The sequence below is a fragment of the Muntiacus reevesi genome, chromosome 1 (genome assembly GCF_963930625.1).
Source record: "Muntiacus reevesi chromosome 1, mMunRee1.1, whole genome shotgun sequence".
NCBI lineage: Eukaryota > Metazoa > Chordata > Mammalia > Artiodactyla > Cervidae > Muntiacus > Muntiacus reevesi.
Window position 1 is genome coordinate 164660866 of NC_089249.1, and position 17038 is coordinate 164677903.

Genomic DNA, 17038 nt, shown 5'->3' on the forward strand with positions numbered 1-17038 from the left:
TGTTCATGGGATTCTCAAGGCAAGCATACTGAAGTGGCTTGCCATTCCCTTCTCCAGTCGACCACATTCTGTCAGATCTCTTCACCATGACCCAGCCTTCTTGGGTGGCCCCACATGGCATGGCTTAGTTTCATTGTGTTAGACAAGCTGTGGTCCGTGTGATCACAAAAATAGTTGCAAAATAACGCAATTTGCAGCAACATGGATGGACATAGAGATTATCGTACTGAGTGAAGTAAGTCAGAGAAAGATAAAAATTATGGATAAGTTGTATGTGGAATCTGAAAAAAAAAAACAATGGTACAAATGAACTTATCGACAAAATAGAAATAGAGTTACAGATGTAGAAAATAAACTTATGGTTTCCAGGGGATAAGGGGGAAGGGATAAATTGGAAGATTGGAATTGGGACACTACATATAAAATAGGTAATAATAAGGACCTGCTATATAGCATGGGCAACTCTACTCAGTACTGTGTAATGGTCTATATGGGAAAAGAACCTAAAAAATAGTGGATGTATATATATGTATAACGGATCCACTTGGCTGTACACTTGAGACTAACACAATATTGTCAATCAGCTATACTCCAATGTAAATTTTTTAAAGTAAAAAAAATAAAAGAGGATGGGAAAGTGTCCATTGGATTTAGAAATACAGTGGTCACTGGTAATATTGTCAACAGCGATTTTGCAGAGGTAGTAGGCAGAGACTAACTAGGAGCGGGATGACAAAGGGGGAGGTGAGAAAATGGAGACAACAGTGTAGGTCATTCTGGACACTTCTGCTCTGAAAGGAGGCAGACAAAAGGGGTATGAGCGGGACATTCATTCTCCCAGTCCTTCCAGGGCTTCATATTCAACTCTTCTTTTTTTTCTCATGTCCTAACTCAAAGCCTGTTGGCTCTGACTTCAAATATGTTGAATCTCAGCACTTAATCACTTTTTCCACTGCTGCCTACTCAAAACCACCACTATCTCTTGCTTGGGCAATCTTAAGGGCTTCTGAATTTATCTCCTAATTGGTCTCTCCCTCACACCCCTTCTCTACATAGCAGATCTGTAAACTAAAGAGGCAAGTTATCTCTTCCCTACATACGTTGTTCATACCATACTGGGAAAGGCATCAGACAACCTCAAAAGGGGGGAAAGAAGGAGGTACATAACAGAGCCAATTCTGAAATGCTTGTTGGATTAAAGCTTTGCCCAACTGCCTGGGAGTCATTCTTATTCACTGTGGTTTCTGGCTCCAGTGTCTGGGTTCTTGTTTCCACCCTCTGAATCATCCTTCCTTTCCCAAAAGAAAAGCTGAGTTTGCAACCAAGTAGTCTTCTCTGCCTGCTTCTCGCCTATGAAAGGGTTGCAAAGGCCTCTTTTCATTTTGTGCCTGTTAGTCTAAGCTGATAACGCTTCTGACAGGGCAGTTCCCTTTAAGGCTTTGTGGGGTTTTAATGCATCGATTTTTATCCCACTCCTTTCAACAAAAACCATAACTCTTTGAGATCAGCTCTTCTCTACCTTGGGCTCACTAAGAGACGACAGTGAGTGAATATCCTTAAGATATCTGGGGAGCCTTCTTTCTATCTGACAGGTTCTGTTGGACACCTCCTTAGATCATTTTGAAGTGTTAACCTTTAATTTCATTTTTAGATAATGGTTTCCTAATAGTGTCTTGGATTTTATTTTTGCAAAGAGACACTTTTTTTGTACCCTCACACCTCATGGTTTGCAACAGCTGAGTTCTCTGGTCAGGGATTGAACCCGGGCCATGGCAGTGAAAGTACCAGAGTCCTAACCACTGGACCACCAGGGAATTCCCAAGAGATACTTCTTAATTTTAGAATAAATTTACAATCTGGAGATGCCAACAATGAAAACCAATTTTAAATTTGAGTCCAAGTCCTGGTCCTGAGTATTCGGGGAGGCTTTATTAAGATATAGTTCACATTCCATACAATTCACCCATTTAAAGTATACAATCCAATGGTTTTTAGTACACTCATAGGGTTTTTACAACCATCACCACTATGAGTTTTAGAACACATTCATCACCCCCAAAAATAACCCCATACCCATTAGCAGTCATTCCTCATTTCTCCACAGTCCTCAGTGTCCAGCTATAGCAACCACTAATCTCCTTTCTGTTTCTATAGATTTGCCTGTTCTGGGCATTTCATATAAATGGAATCATACCATATGTGGTCTCCTTTAGGGTTTGCTCTGTGCATGCACTCAGTTGTGTTAAACTCTTTGTGACTCCAAGGATTGTAGCCCACCAGGCTCTGTCCATGGAATTTTCTAGGCAAGAAATACTGGAGTGGGTTGTTACTTCCTCCTGCAGTGAATCTTCCTGACCCAGGTTTTGAACCTGAGTATCTTGCATTGGCAGGCAGATTCTTTACCACTGTGCCACCTGGGAAGCCCCAGTCTCCTTTATAGTTAAGTTTATTTTTCAGTTTATCTGTCTCCTTTCATGTTTCATCACAGGCAATGTGCAGAAAGCAGGTAACACCTTCAGTATTCTGCCTAGAAATCTCCTTGGTTGGCTCCTTGGGTTCAACAAAGACATTTCTTATTTTCTGTATTACTTCATGTGACAGTGTTGCCAAACTTTCTGGGAAAGGACCCCCTTCCCTCTCTGTCCTTTGTGTCCTCCAACAATTCTCTTCAGGTCCTTTAGGTTTTAGTTTGCACTCTCACTGAAGCTCTTTGAAAGACTTCGCCCTTCAGGTCCTTCCAGCTCGTGCCAGGCAGTTTCAAAACCAGCGCCGCACATTTTGGGTTTTTGTTATGGCAGCACCCACATCTAGCTGTTTTGTTATGTATTGCTGCACAATGAATCACCCCAAACTAAATCTGAATCTTCTAGCAAGCAGATGCCAAAGATGGAATTGGAAGTTCAAGGGTAAATGCCTACAAAATATAAAAATGAGAAGCCGGAGTAGGCAGGGAGAACCTTCACATCGTGACACGGGACTGGCACCCATGAAAGGAGGAGTGGCTAAGAGCCTCAGAGGGCAGTGCAGACAGCACTGAGAAAGCCCTGGCCAGGCTGATTTCACATTAGCAGAACCCTAGGCCTACTGGGCTCAGTCATGGACCAAGAATAACCCAGGGAGACTGCGCCTTGGCATGAATGTTGTGGCAAACCCCAGCAGGATTGCAGCTGGAAGCTGTCAGCCATCTACACTCCTCACAGCAGTATGGCAGCATTGGGTCTTCATTGCTGCGCATGGGCTTTCTCTAATTGCAATGAGTGGGGGCTATTCTCTAGCTGCGGTGTGAGGGCTTCTCATTGTGGTGGCTTCTCTTGTTGCAGAGCATGGGCTTTGAAGCACGAACTTCTTTAGTTGTGGTGCAGGAGATTTTTTTTTTTTGGCTCCCTGGCATGTGGGATCCTTCTGGACCAGGGATCGAACTCACGTTCCCTGCATTGGCAGGTGGATTCTCAACCTCTGGACCACTGAGAAGTGCAGCCGTCCTTTATTTGAATATAGATCTAAGAGATCATGACATGACTGAGCGACTGGACTGAGTTGAACTGAACTGGAGAGGTCATGGACACAGTCCATCCCTTGCTGACATAGTCTGTTCCCTGCACAGCTCAAGGATCCACTCTTCCACACAGCTTTGGAAAGCAGCTTCTCCTCCAAGGCTCTCCTAGACCCCTCTTCCTGAGGGCGGACAGAAGAGGGAGGTTAATGGGATGAACTATATAGCCTCCATTGCTACAGAGTGTGGAGTTGTCTTTTTAAAAGATGTAATTTATATCTCCAACTAATAAAATAAAATTAAAAATAAATAAATAAATAAATAAATAAATAATCCCTGAGTATTAAAAAAAAAAAAAAGAAAGATGTAATTTATGGACTCTTATTGTATATTGCAGGTATTAATCCTTATTCAATTTCAAGCATTGTAGACATTTTTTCAATCTACTTTTTAGTTTTGTTATCTTTTCACATTGAAAAAAAATATTTTTTATGAGCTATAGTAAACCTAACTTTTTCTTGATCTTCTGAATTTTTCTCCTATTTAAAAGATCTTTCTACTCACAGACATAGAAAGCAGACTGGTTGCCATGCTGGGGGGACAGGAGAAGGAGGGAGAGGGGAGGTTTGGGAGTTTGAGATTAGCAGATGCAAACTATTATATTAATATAAAGAATGGATAAAGAAGAACAGGGTCCTACTGTAGAGCACAACACAGGAAATTATATTCAATATCTTGTGATAAACCATAATGGAAAAGATTATGAAAAGTATACATATATATATTCATAACTGAAACACTTTGCTGTACAGAGAAATTAACACATTTTAAATCAACTATACTTCAATAAAATAAAAATAAATGAAAGATCTTTCTAAATCTTAAATTATATGTTTAGACTCCAAAATATTATTAAAATTTTTTCCTTATCTTTGAAGTTTCATGCATCCAGGCTTTATTTATGAATGCAGTGAGTTTGGGAGTCTAATCTTATATTTTTTTACCTTAAGAATGGCTAATTTTGCCATTTATTAAATCACCTATACTTTCCTGCCTGAGGAAAGATGACTGTTTTTTCATCCCTAAAATTTTCATGTATGCTGAAATGTGTGTCTGAATTCAATCTTTTTCTATGCTAACATAAAATTTTTTATAACCATTTAAAAATTATTTTTGTTTGATGATCAGAACATAGACTGTGACCAGTTTGCCCATAATTCTTAATCTAAGTATTGAAAATCTCTACATATTACATGGTTGTAATAATTTTCTGAACAATTTTGCAATGACATTCCAGCTTAAAATTTGGAATCAATTGTTTCATATACAGAGGATATCAGAGGAATTCCCTAGTGGTTCAGTAGTTAGGACTCTGGACTTCCACTGCAGGGGACCCAGGTTCAATCCCTAGTTGGGGAACTAAGATCCTACAAGCTACATGGTGCAACCAAAGAAAAAAAGAAAAAGGATATAAAATACCAGTATCTTAAAATATTAATCAACTATTAGGTATAAAACTACATAAATTAATAGTTTAATAGCAAACATACTGCCTACACCATAAAAGTTTGGAGTATTTTATGTCATATTAACAAAAAAAGGAAAACTGGAATGACACCTGCAAAAGATGTCATAAATGGCATACAATTATGACAGGGGGACCCAAGACTAAGACACAGTTGTTTTTTTTTTAATTTCTTATTTTATATTGGCATTTAGCTGATTAACAATGTAGTGATAGTTTCAGGTGGACAGCAAAGTGACATGTGACCATTTTCCCACAAACTCCCCTCCCATCCAGGCTACCACAAAACATTGAGCAGATTTCCCTATGCTATACAGTAGATTACCCATTTTAAACAGAGCAGCGTGCACATGTCCATTCAAAGGAGCATCATTTTAAATAGTGGAACACAGTTTTAAGGGGTGATTTAATATATCTTACTTAGAAAATTTACTTAATATTAGAAAGTATATATTTTCATTGATCATTTCCATGAAGCTTCTGTAAATATTAACCATACTCTAGACCATTCTCTAGCTTTGTTGAAAAACAAATCTCAAATACCAAAGAATCAGTATTATACTTACCACATTGGGTGTCTAAATCATAATTAGAGGACAATAACAGCAACAACTAAAAATGCCCTGTTTGGAAAATTTTGAACATGCTGCTAAACTCATCAAAGACATCAGATAAGAAATCAGAAAATGCTTTTAGAATGAAATGACAAAAAATACTATACATTGATACTTGTAGGATATATTTCATGCAAAGCCTTGAGTACTAATGTTAGAAAAGAAGATAAGGTACAACTTAAAGAGCTAAACGTTCAAGTCAGGAAGTTAGGCAGAGTTCATTCCCTGGTGGTCTATTGATTAGAATTCTGGGCTTTCATTGTCCCTGGCTGGGGAACTGAGTTCCCACAAGCCACAGGGTGTGGCCAAAAAAAGGGACAGAAAGTTAGACAAAGAACAACAGAACTAACCAAAAGAAAGTGGAAGTAATGAGTTAATAAAAGTAAGAGGAAAAAGTAAGCAAAAAGCAAATATATGTGATTTTCAAAGACTGACATAGCCAAAATTTGATTCCTTGAGAAGAATAACAAAGTAGATAAATCTTTGGTGAAATGATGAAGAGAAGGCAAACAAAATTTTGGAGTAAAAAGAAACTACAGAAGAGATTGATGGTGTAACAGATTTAAAGGCTACTTACCACAACCCACACTTTGGACAACACAATTCATGTCCATTGAATGTGAACCCTCTTCCCTCGATTCCCAAAATCTCATCTCATTATAGCAGTAGCTCAAAAAGGATCTTATCATCTAAATGAGGTCTAGCTATAAATGAGTCTCTTTGGGCATGGTTCCTCTTCATCTGAATATCTGTGAAAAAATAATCAAGTTGTCTGCAACACAAACACAGCAGATAGTGGTGTTATGGGGATAAGAAAAATGCAATAAATATTTCTTTAAAAAAAAAAAAAAAAAAAAAAACTTCTGTTCAGAAGGGAGGAACAGGAGACACATGAGTGTTCCATAGTTCTGAAATCCCAGTCGGATACATGCTTCCATTTCCTTGATTGGGACCCAGTCCTGCTTCTGTGTGGAGGAGGAAATGGCAACCCACTCCAGTACTCTTGTCTGAAAAATCCCATGGACAGAGAATCCTGGCAGGTTACAGTCCATGGGGTAGCAAAGAGTGACCGAGCATTCATGCACGCCTGCTTCTGGGGAGTGAGTCTCTGTAGCTTTAAGCTCTGCCTTCTGGACTCTTGGTTCTTCACATTGAGTCATCCTTCCCTTTCCCTAAAAAGTGGCTCATATGTGACCTTCACATCCTGCTTCTTGCCCACAGGAAGTTGGGTGTTTCAAGGGCTCTTTTTATTTTGAACTGTAGTCTTTACTTGAAGCTGATGCTATTTCTAAAAATGCAGTTCTCCTGAACATTTGTGTTTTCTGGGAATCTTATTTAGGTTCTCAAAAGTCACATCCACAAATGTCTTCAAGATACCTTGGTCTGCCCTTCTCTACCTTGGTCTGAGATTCAGTATGCTATAGGAAACACCCTTAAGATTCTTAAAAGCTCTCTTGTCTAGTTAAAAAAAAATGTTTAAGAGGCATTCTAGCATTCTTAGAATTGATTTCATTTACTTGAGAGAAGCTATAAAATAGGTACTTAAACTTTCTAAAGTTTTAACAGAGAGTCTTACAGATGCACTCTTGACTTCCTCTTTATTTGAAGAGTATTCTTCTTTTGATAATTTTTTAAAATTAATTTATTTATTTGGTTTGCCAGGTATTAGTTGCAGCATGTGTGTTGTCTGTCTTCACTGAAGCATGAGGGTGCTTTAGCTGTGGCATTTGGGATCTAGTTCCCTGACCAGGGATTGAACTCAGGCCACCTGCATTGGGAGCTCAGAGTCTTAGCCACTGGACCACCAGGGAAGTCCCCTTTTGATAATTTTTAATGGCAGAAAAACTGTCCTGTGTCCTTCATATATCCTCCAAATTTTTCTAAAAAGCTGATTAGTTCCCTGTTAACTTATCTCTCTCTTAGCTTATCATTGACAGCTTATCACTGTAGCTTGTCAGTGACAGCTAAAATAAACCAGTCAGGCTTGGGACAGTCTACCTAGAAACCTCCTTAGCCAAATTCACCCAAATTCACTACATTTTCTATTTTGTGTTTTACCACTTCTGAACTTTTTGCTGCTACATAACAGGAGTTACCTTTTCTCTGACTTCCAATCATTGTTTCCTTTCTCTCCTTCAAATCTTCACTAATGGTCTCCCTAAGGCCCTTTCAGCTACCCAAAACCTCATGATCCCAAGCCATTGCCACATGTCTTAGGTTTTTGTCATAGAAGGATGACACTTTTGTTATCAATTTCTGTTCCAGTTCTCTATTACTGCATAAAAAACCACACTAACGTTTAGTAAATTAAAACAAAAATTTGCTATCTTCCATGCTCCCGTGGGTTGTCTGGGCCCAGCTGGACAGTCCTCAGTTGGGCAGTTCTCTCAAGTGATTACTGGGGCCGGAACCACCTGAAGGCTTGACTGAGCTAGGTATGGCCAGTCAAGGATGGCTCATTCACATAACTGGGAACTCATGTTGGGCTGAGTGCCTATAAGATGACCTAGCCATGTAGCTTGGGATTTTCACACCATGGTGTCTGGGTTCTAAGGGGAAGTGTTTAAAGAGAAAACATTCCAAGAGATCCACAGGGAAGCTGGAATATTTCTTATGATCTAACACTGGAAATCCCCAAATGATAGTTTCTTTGCATTCTATGGATTAAGTAAGTCAGCCTTCTATTCTACTGATTGAGTCATTAAGTCCAGTCCAGGTTTAAGGGGAGGGATAACTCCCATCAACAAAAGATGGAATTGATCACTTTCATCTCTAGAGACTATCTACAAAGTCAATTTAAAGATTGTTTTGTCCATTTCAAAAAATATTGCTTATAATTATAACTGTATTCAACTTTGATAGATTGGACATTTTAAGTCCTTCCTTCTAAGAATAGGGCATGTTTTCCTGTTTGTTTAGATTTTGCTTTATAGCTCAGTTGTATTTAGTAAGAGAAACTTCCTGTTTGGGATGAGAATGTAAAAGAAACAAAGCACTATGTATACTTGGAATATATTGTATTCCCTTGAATCCCTATATGAGGCCACATTATCTAGTGTTATGCCCGATGTCCGAATCCCCGAGCGGGAAGAGAGAAGGCCTCCAAGACAATGCAACTCGCAGGAAGGGAAGTTTATTACTGACTCGAGTCAGGACTCCCTGCCGCAACCAACGCAGTGGTGCGGGTCAGAGAGCCCCGAGCCCAAGCTGTTACACAAATTTATAGGGTGAGAAGCGGATTGGTTACACGTTTGCAAAGCAATTTCATTGGTCAATAATTTCGCGCGCGCGGGACTTTCCTGGGGGTTTCCGCCCCGTTCCTAATTTCCTAATTGGCAAACATCGGTGAAAGCTAATTGATCCTAGTGGCAAACAGTGGTCATTGTTAAGCGAACGCTACCTGATAGTAGGAAGGCCTACTCCTAATCTAAGTTGCGTTACTTCTGCTTGTCTCACATCTAGACTTATAATTATTATGTTTAAGAAATTTTTAAAATTATAGAATGTCAGGGAATGTGTGACGAGAGGATTCCTACGTGCTGTGTCTCATGAGTCCTTCGTCCCTCTTCAAGCGGAACAGCACGCTGCTCCCAGGGACTGAGGTCGTTGTGTGAGGCAGGCTTGGGTCTCCTTTAGTAAGCATTCTCTTTAGGACAAAACTGCCTAGTCTCGCTCCCCTTTCTTGAGATATGGATTGCCTCCTGACCTTGTGACTGACATTACCCCTTGTTCCCTTGGTAACGGTTGCTGTACGTTTGGTTTTCTGATCTCTATCATTCCCGAAAGAAGTTTCTTGTACCACAGCCTATATATACTCATAGGAAAATCATTAAAGCACCTTTGCTCCATCAGAGCTTAGGTCCCCGGGTCTTTTTTTTTTTTTCCTCTCTCTCTCTCTCTCTTTCTCTCTTTTACTTTCTTTATCGTCGACTCTGTACCACTAGGTTCCGGTCCATTAAGGAACCCCAACAAATGGCGCCCGAACAGGGACACTGGTATACGTGGCATATCGGGCGGAGTGACTCAGGGACCTATTGAGGTTGGTAAGTACTAAGGCTGGCCAGCCCCAGTATTTTTCTACTTTACTTCACCATTTGTTTAAATTTCAGGGACTTCTGGTTTCACGCCAATGAGTAGAGGCTTGCCTTCAAACAGTAGTTGAATATAATCCTTAGTTTCCTGATAAATGCAGTTTTGATTTAAAAATTTGGCTCCAGGTCAAAGAAAATGTTAAATGAGCAGCCAAACAAGGAAAAAATATTCCAATTGATCTCTAGCCCCTATTGGCTCTTATTAAAGCTGTAATTCTGCCATTTAAAGGTACATTCTAGCCCTTCCAATATTCAGCAACAGACAAAACACTTATTACATAAATATAAATTAAATGATTAAAATTTACAAAAGGCCCAATTAAAACAATACAAAATATCTCAAAATTTTCTTACTAGCCCTGCCCCGGCTGCTCCAAATGCTTCTCCTCTGCCAACAGTCGCAACTCCAAGAGTCTCTCCTTTGTTGGAACCTAATGAAAAGTTATGCTAATTTTTAAACTAGATTAGAAGCTGTTATTTCCCGTATTGTAATCAGAGAAGAAACCAAAAAACAGCTAGAGAAATTACTTGCTTATGAGAATACAAATCAGAAATGTCAAAGAGCAATAGCTGCAATTTGTGAGACTAGGATTATTATTGATTATTTGAAGGCTTGTCACAATCTAGGATCAAAAACTTAAAAGATGCAAATACTACTTGAAACAATGGCTACTACCTTTTCAAAAAGGGAAATGAAAGATGCTTTACATGTGGAGATAAAAATCATTTAAAAAGGGACTGCCCTAAGAAGGCTAATAAAAAAACCTCCAAAAATTTGCCCTTGCTGCCATAGAGGAATGCATTGGGCCAAAAACAGTAAATTTAAATTTGATATTGAAGGAAAACCTATTCCAGGAAACTCCAAACAGGGGACCTCCCAGGTCCCCTACAGCAAAAACCAGGGGCAAATTCTATCTTTTCCCTCAAACCTCAACGTCCAGCAGTGCTGCCATTAATATACCAGCCCTAAATGATTTTTTCCTTTACCCTTAAGCAGTCCCTTCTAGAATACCTACTGGACTTTTTGGACCTCTGCCCCCACAAACCTTCAGTCTTTTACTTGGCTGATCTAATTTGGCTTCTAAAAGAATTTCTGTTCACCCTGGAATAATTGTTTCAAATTGTAAAGGAGAAATTCAAATTATGATGTCAGCTCAGATTCTAAGGTAATTCAAAAAGGGGGACAAAATTGCTCAATTACTTCTTTTGCCTTACATTTCTATTAACTCCTCTAATAGTGTACGGACAGGCAGATTTGGTAATACAGATCAAAAACAATCCTTATGGACATCATTGGTATTTAAATATGTCCAACCAAATATAAATATCAAAATTAATGATAAAAGATTTTCTGGTCTCCTCGGCACTGAGTCTAATATTATTATTATTTCCAAACACTTGTGGCTCAAATCCTGACCTTACAAAAGGTCTCTTGCCAAATTGCAGAAATTTCTCAAACCAAAGTACAAGAAATTTATCAAAATATTCAAATCTACCCATATGATAGACCAAAAGGCCAACCTACAACATTAAGACCTTCTGTGATAGATGCACCCCTTAATCTAATAGGAAGGGACTTACTTATGCAATGGCAAACTCAGATATACATTCCACATTTTTCCTAGGGGCCACTGCTCATTTAACAAACAAAACAATTATTAAAATAACTGAAAAAAATTATGAGCATATTTGGACAAAGCAATGGCCCCTTATGAAAGAAAAATTACAAGCTACTAAAGAACTTATAAACACAATTAAAATGGAAACATATTGAGAAATCTTGCTCTTTTTAGAACTCTATTTTTGTTATAAAAAGGAAACATAACAAATGGTGTTTTTTAACAGAGTTTAGAAAAGTTAATTCTTTTATGAAACCTATGGGTGCATTGCAACCAGAGATCCCATCACCTATTACTATTCCTCAAAATTGGCACATTATTATTACTGATTCACAAGATTGCTTTTTTAATATACCTTTACACCCTTTAGACTGGGAAAGATTAACTTTCTCTCTCCCTTATCCTAATCATTTCGGGCCTCATAAAAGATTTCAGTAGACTGTTACCTCAAGGTATGCTTAAAAGTTCTGCTACTGCTGCTGCTAAGTCACTTCAGTCTTGTCCTACTCTATGCGACCCCATAGATGTCAGCCCACCAGGCTCCCCTATCCCTGGGATTCTCCAGACAAGAGTACTGAAATAGGGTGCCATTGCCGTCTCCATAATAGTCCTAGTATTTGTCAAAATTTTGTAGCCAAGGCTTTACTTCCTATGTGACAACAATTCCCTCATGCATATATCGTTAGTAATATACTATAGCTACAAAAAGGAGAAATTATATTTTTGACACTGAATGGCTATGATGTTCTTTAGACTCCGGAGAAAACTGATTAAAATAAAATCTTTTTTGAAATTGCAAAACCGGTTCTTCTTGCATGTACAGTTAGGAAACGGTTAACTTGTTAAAATATTTTTTTGGAGCTCCAGTTCTGCCTGGGAAACAAAAATAGGCCTAAAAAAAAACCTTAAGTTAACTCTTATCCTGTCCTTGGGATACACAGCCCACTCTATCTAGGACTCCAGCCATTAACAAATTGGTGGAGCTCAAAATAAATAAATAAAACAAAAAGATATTTTAAATTTTAAACGGAGAACTATGCCTATGTATCTAAAATTATCTATGTCTCAATGTATGTCTTTGGTTTTAGATAGTGTGGAGTTAATGAGCTCTATTTGGATTCAGCTTTACATAAACTGAAGGGTGTTCAATGTTGGGTATAATGTTTATTTAAATGTGAATGTGATTTAAATATAATTATTTGTTAATCTAGTTGGGACATGTCTTGAGTCATCAACATTATATAATACTTTTGTTATGCCTTGGTTTGGGGTGAGCTAAGTTTGTCAACAAAAAGTTAACTCTTTATATATATATACAAATAGATAGATGAGATGAAAACTTTTAGAGAAGCTCTATTAGAAATAATGGTATTTTTGATAGAATGATCTATTATCTATAATCTGGAGCGGTCTCTTGGGATTAGAGTGACTTAGGTTTCTAGAGTTGTGCTAAACTAAGTAGTGAAATTTTGTTGAATGGCTGGGTCATTTCCAAATGAAGTAGGATTTTAAAGCGTTAATTACTGAACATTGGCTTACTCTTACAAGGGGTTTTTCTTGCAGAAGAGCTAAAGAGATTTTGAGCTGTTAATAAATATAAATATATATTTGTATAAAAATGGATATATATATAATATGATTTGATAAATATGTTCAATGGTCTATAAAATGCTAACATACAAGACATTTCATGGTTGCTATAGAAAAGTAAAATATATGCTTTTAATAGAAAGATATAAGAAATGGCAAATAAAGTGATGAATACAAAAATATTTTTTTAATTGTTGAAACATTTATTATAGAATAAAATAGTATTTACATAGGCTTTGCTAGGCTAGTTTTTCATTGTTGTTCTAGCTACAGCAAATACTCTTTCTACAAATTAGGCCAAATTAGAAACAAAAGAAAAATTCTGAGAAAACAACATTTAACAGAATTAACTTTGCTCATCAGATACATTCAGACTACAAATATATTGGAAAATACAGTTGAAATGCTTGGGTGGATCACAATAAAAACCACAAAGTATGATGTGTTTATTTGAAATAAACATTGCATTTGTTTATTGTGCTATCATATTTTGTTTTGGCCTTTTAACTTTTAGGGATGTTTAGTGCTGGAATTTTAGAAGAGCTTATGACAAATGAAAAAAAAAATTTATGGCAAATAGATGTAACTCATTGTCCTGAACTTTCTTCCTCTTCCTTCTTACATGTCTGGATCAATACAAATTCTTCTTTTCTTGGGGCAACACCTCTCTAAGGTAAGACTACACAACATGTTATAATCCACCTATCAACTTAGTTCACGATAATGAGAACGCCTAATTCTATAAAAACAGACAATGACTCTGCCTATATTTCTAAGCTGTTCAAACAATTTTTACATTCATTCTCTATTAAACAGATTGCAGACATTCCTTATAGTCCACAAACATAAGACATGATTGGACAAACACATTACACACTGTAACTGCAAATAAAAAATTAAATAAGAGAAAATACACAGGAACACTTTTGTCTTCCTTGTCCAGAGCAAACTTTACTAGATTCTGGTGTAGTGTAGTCTTTAAGCCTATAACTATTGTTGATGTGACTTTATTTCTGTTTCCAATCTGTAAGATTCTTAAAGCAGGGTGAAAACAGCATTAAAAAAAAAAAAAGACACCATTTCCTGAATGGATTATTTGTTTCTAAGAATATCAGAAATGTGGAATGTTCGCCTTATTTTCAGGTCTGTCTTGGAAGTGTAGTCATCTTCTTTAACAAACTGAACAGTGAGATTGAATAGTTGCTAAGCTGCATTTCCTTTTCAAGGGCAAGGTCAAATATATTTGGATGTGAGCAACATTTCATTTGTCAAGTTGTTCTGCATCACCTTTTCAATAATTTCACTTAGGAAAAAATATTTGAATAGTTACTCCTAATCCTTTGCCCCAAATAACACAAACCACAGCCAAATATCAGTCCCAAACAGATTTCTGAATGATTTTTTTCTTTTGGACTGAAATATTTCCTAAGAATGTTTTCATCATTATCGCTTTCCTTTCTTTTTATAACTATTGTTAATATAGCCTTATTTGTTTTAAAGTTTTTAAACTTACCACAAAGAGATGTTTTGACAAAAGCAAAAAACAAACAAACAAACAAACAAAAAAAGAAGTTTTGAAACATTATGGGACACCTCCTTTCCTTTGCCCATTTGATATCAAGACGGGTTAACTAATCAATGGAAATCTAAGAAACTAATCTTACAGGGAAAGGATGTGCTTCTATTTCTCCAGATGGATCCAACGAGCTCACATGACTTCCCCTTAAGAAGATTCAACCTAAGGGGGCCCCCAGCATTCAGACTAGAGATGAAACAGCAAAAAACCCAGGAAGAAAGAATTCCAATATAAGCCATGGCGACATTAAAAATTTCCAAAAAACGCCGCACTCGACGTCATCGACCTTATGATCTCCCTACTTGGGGACAGATAAAAACCCTTACTAATTAAACTGAAAATCTGATTTCTCAACAGGGAATGCCTCAGAATCCTAAAAATATTTTTCTTCGCTATGCTTGCTTTGCTTCCCCCGCTCAGGCTGACTTGATTGATCACACTTACTGGGCTTATATACCTAACCCCCCTTTTTTATTGTAGGTTGTAAAATGGACAGAAATAAGACCAATCATATCCACTAAAGAGTCAACACATATGCCTCCTCCTTAGAACTTGGAGGGGCCCTCTCATCCTGAAGAAAAAGAAAAACTAGTTAATATCTTTCTAGGTTATGAAATCCTTCCTTTGTGTATGGGCACAACAGAATTATGCATAAACGTTAGCCGACAAACTTAGACCTTCCCCTGCCTCCAAAAGAGGACTTTCTGATTCTTCTTAGATTACTTACTGCCCTTTCTTTGTCCGTGAATCATGTTTATACTACTAAAACTTTAGGAAAAGAATTAAAGAAAAAACAAAGAACAATATGCAAAGGGTTTACTAATAAGAACTTTAAATATATTCCTGTTCATTGGGACAAAGGTCAGGCCAAACCAGGAAAATTAATGTTTATAGCTAATCATACAATTGTCATTTGGGGACCCCATAGTATGTGGTTATTGAACTGCTCAGATGATATTAACAATAGTCTGTATGATTATATTACTCAAGTAACATGGAAGGTTACTAATACTACAATGGAACATTACCATGACAGAGAACTTCTTGGCTAGCTTGACGATGGAATGGCCCCCACCTCGTCCTCGAATCATCCTTGATAAACAGATTGGGCCTAAACAATGGGACATCTGAAAACTTGCTGCAAACACCAAAGAACTTGGGACTTGGACCAGACATTTCACAGAGACCAATCATAGCTATACCAATTATTTCTTTCACAATAATCAATCATATTTTATACAAGCCTATGTTCTACTTCCTTTTGTTGTAGCTATAAGAAATTTACAATTCAATAAGACTTTACATTCTGTAACTTGCATAAATTGTAAATTATATACTTGTCTTAACTCCTCTATTTCCTTAAAAAATGACTCCCTTTTGATTCTTTGATCTCGACATAATCTGTGGTTACCAATAAATCTCCAAAGGCTCTGCGAAGAAGATCCCAAGGCTAGACTTGTTTCCCAGTTATTCACTAAATTGCTCTAGTGATCTAAACGATTCATTGGATGGCTGATTTTTGGCATTATAGGGTTAATAACTATTTGCACCATTGCTGCCATCACTAGCGTTACTTTACAAACCTCAATTCAAACACATAATTTTATCCAAAATTGGACTAAAGATGCTCATATTATGTGGACCACTCAGGCTCAAATAGATGAGGATATTCAAAAAGAAATACAAGAACTGAGAACAGCCATCAAATGGGTTGGAGATCAATGAACAAATGTCCAAAAGCAGATGCTGCTACAATGTGATTGAAATTCTACTCAATTTCCTGTTACTCCTGTTCGTTTCTATAACAGTGGCTACAAGTGAAAATAAATCAAGTTTCGTTTTTAAAACATATATTATAATGCCTTTCTGAATATACAGTTATTACAAAAAAGAAATATGTAAAACCTTTTCTAATAATCTGCCCTCTTCCACTAGTACGGGAACTTTAGCTATACAATTGGCTGATCAATTATCTTGGCTAGACCCACATAGATGGTTTCAAAACCTTACTCATAGCATTGGGCCTAGAACTATAATATTGGTGATTGTCTTAACAATTATATTTGTTGTCTACTGTTGCCTTCATGCAAAGATTGTCAAAACTGAAAAAACTCTGATGGTCAGAACTCTTCTTACAAATATTATAAATAAATAAGGGGGAATTGTCAGGGAATGTGTGACGGGAGGATTCCTACGTGCTGTGTCTCATGAGTCCTTTGTCCCTCTTCAAGCGGAACAGCACGTGCTCCCAGGGACTGTCATTGTGTGAGGCAGGCTTGGGTCTCCTTTAGTAAGCATTCTCTTTAGGACAAAACTGCTTAGTATCGCTCCCCTTTCTTGAGATATGGATTGCCTCCTGACCTTGTGACTGACATTACCCCTTGTTCCCTTGGTAACGGTTGCTGTACATTTGGTTTTCTGATCTCTATCATTCCCGAAAGAAGTTTCTTGTACCACAGCCTATATATACTCATAGGAAAATCATTAAAGCACCTTTGCTCCATCAGAGCTTAGGTCCCCGGGTCTTTTT

General features: G+C 37.4%; 1 long non-coding RNA gene across 1 annotated transcript; it reads right to left on the reverse strand.

Moving 5' to 3' along the window:
* Positions 1-1882: 1882 nt before the first annotated feature.
* LOC136153699 (uncharacterized) lies at positions 1883-6756 on the reverse strand. Its single transcript, XR_010660421.1, has 2 exons — positions 6210-6756; positions 1883-2914 (listed from the first exon to the last, which is right to left on the reverse strand). It is a non-coding gene; the product is annotated as an uncharacterized lncRNA (long non-coding RNA).
* Positions 6757-17038: the final 10282 nt, after the last annotated feature.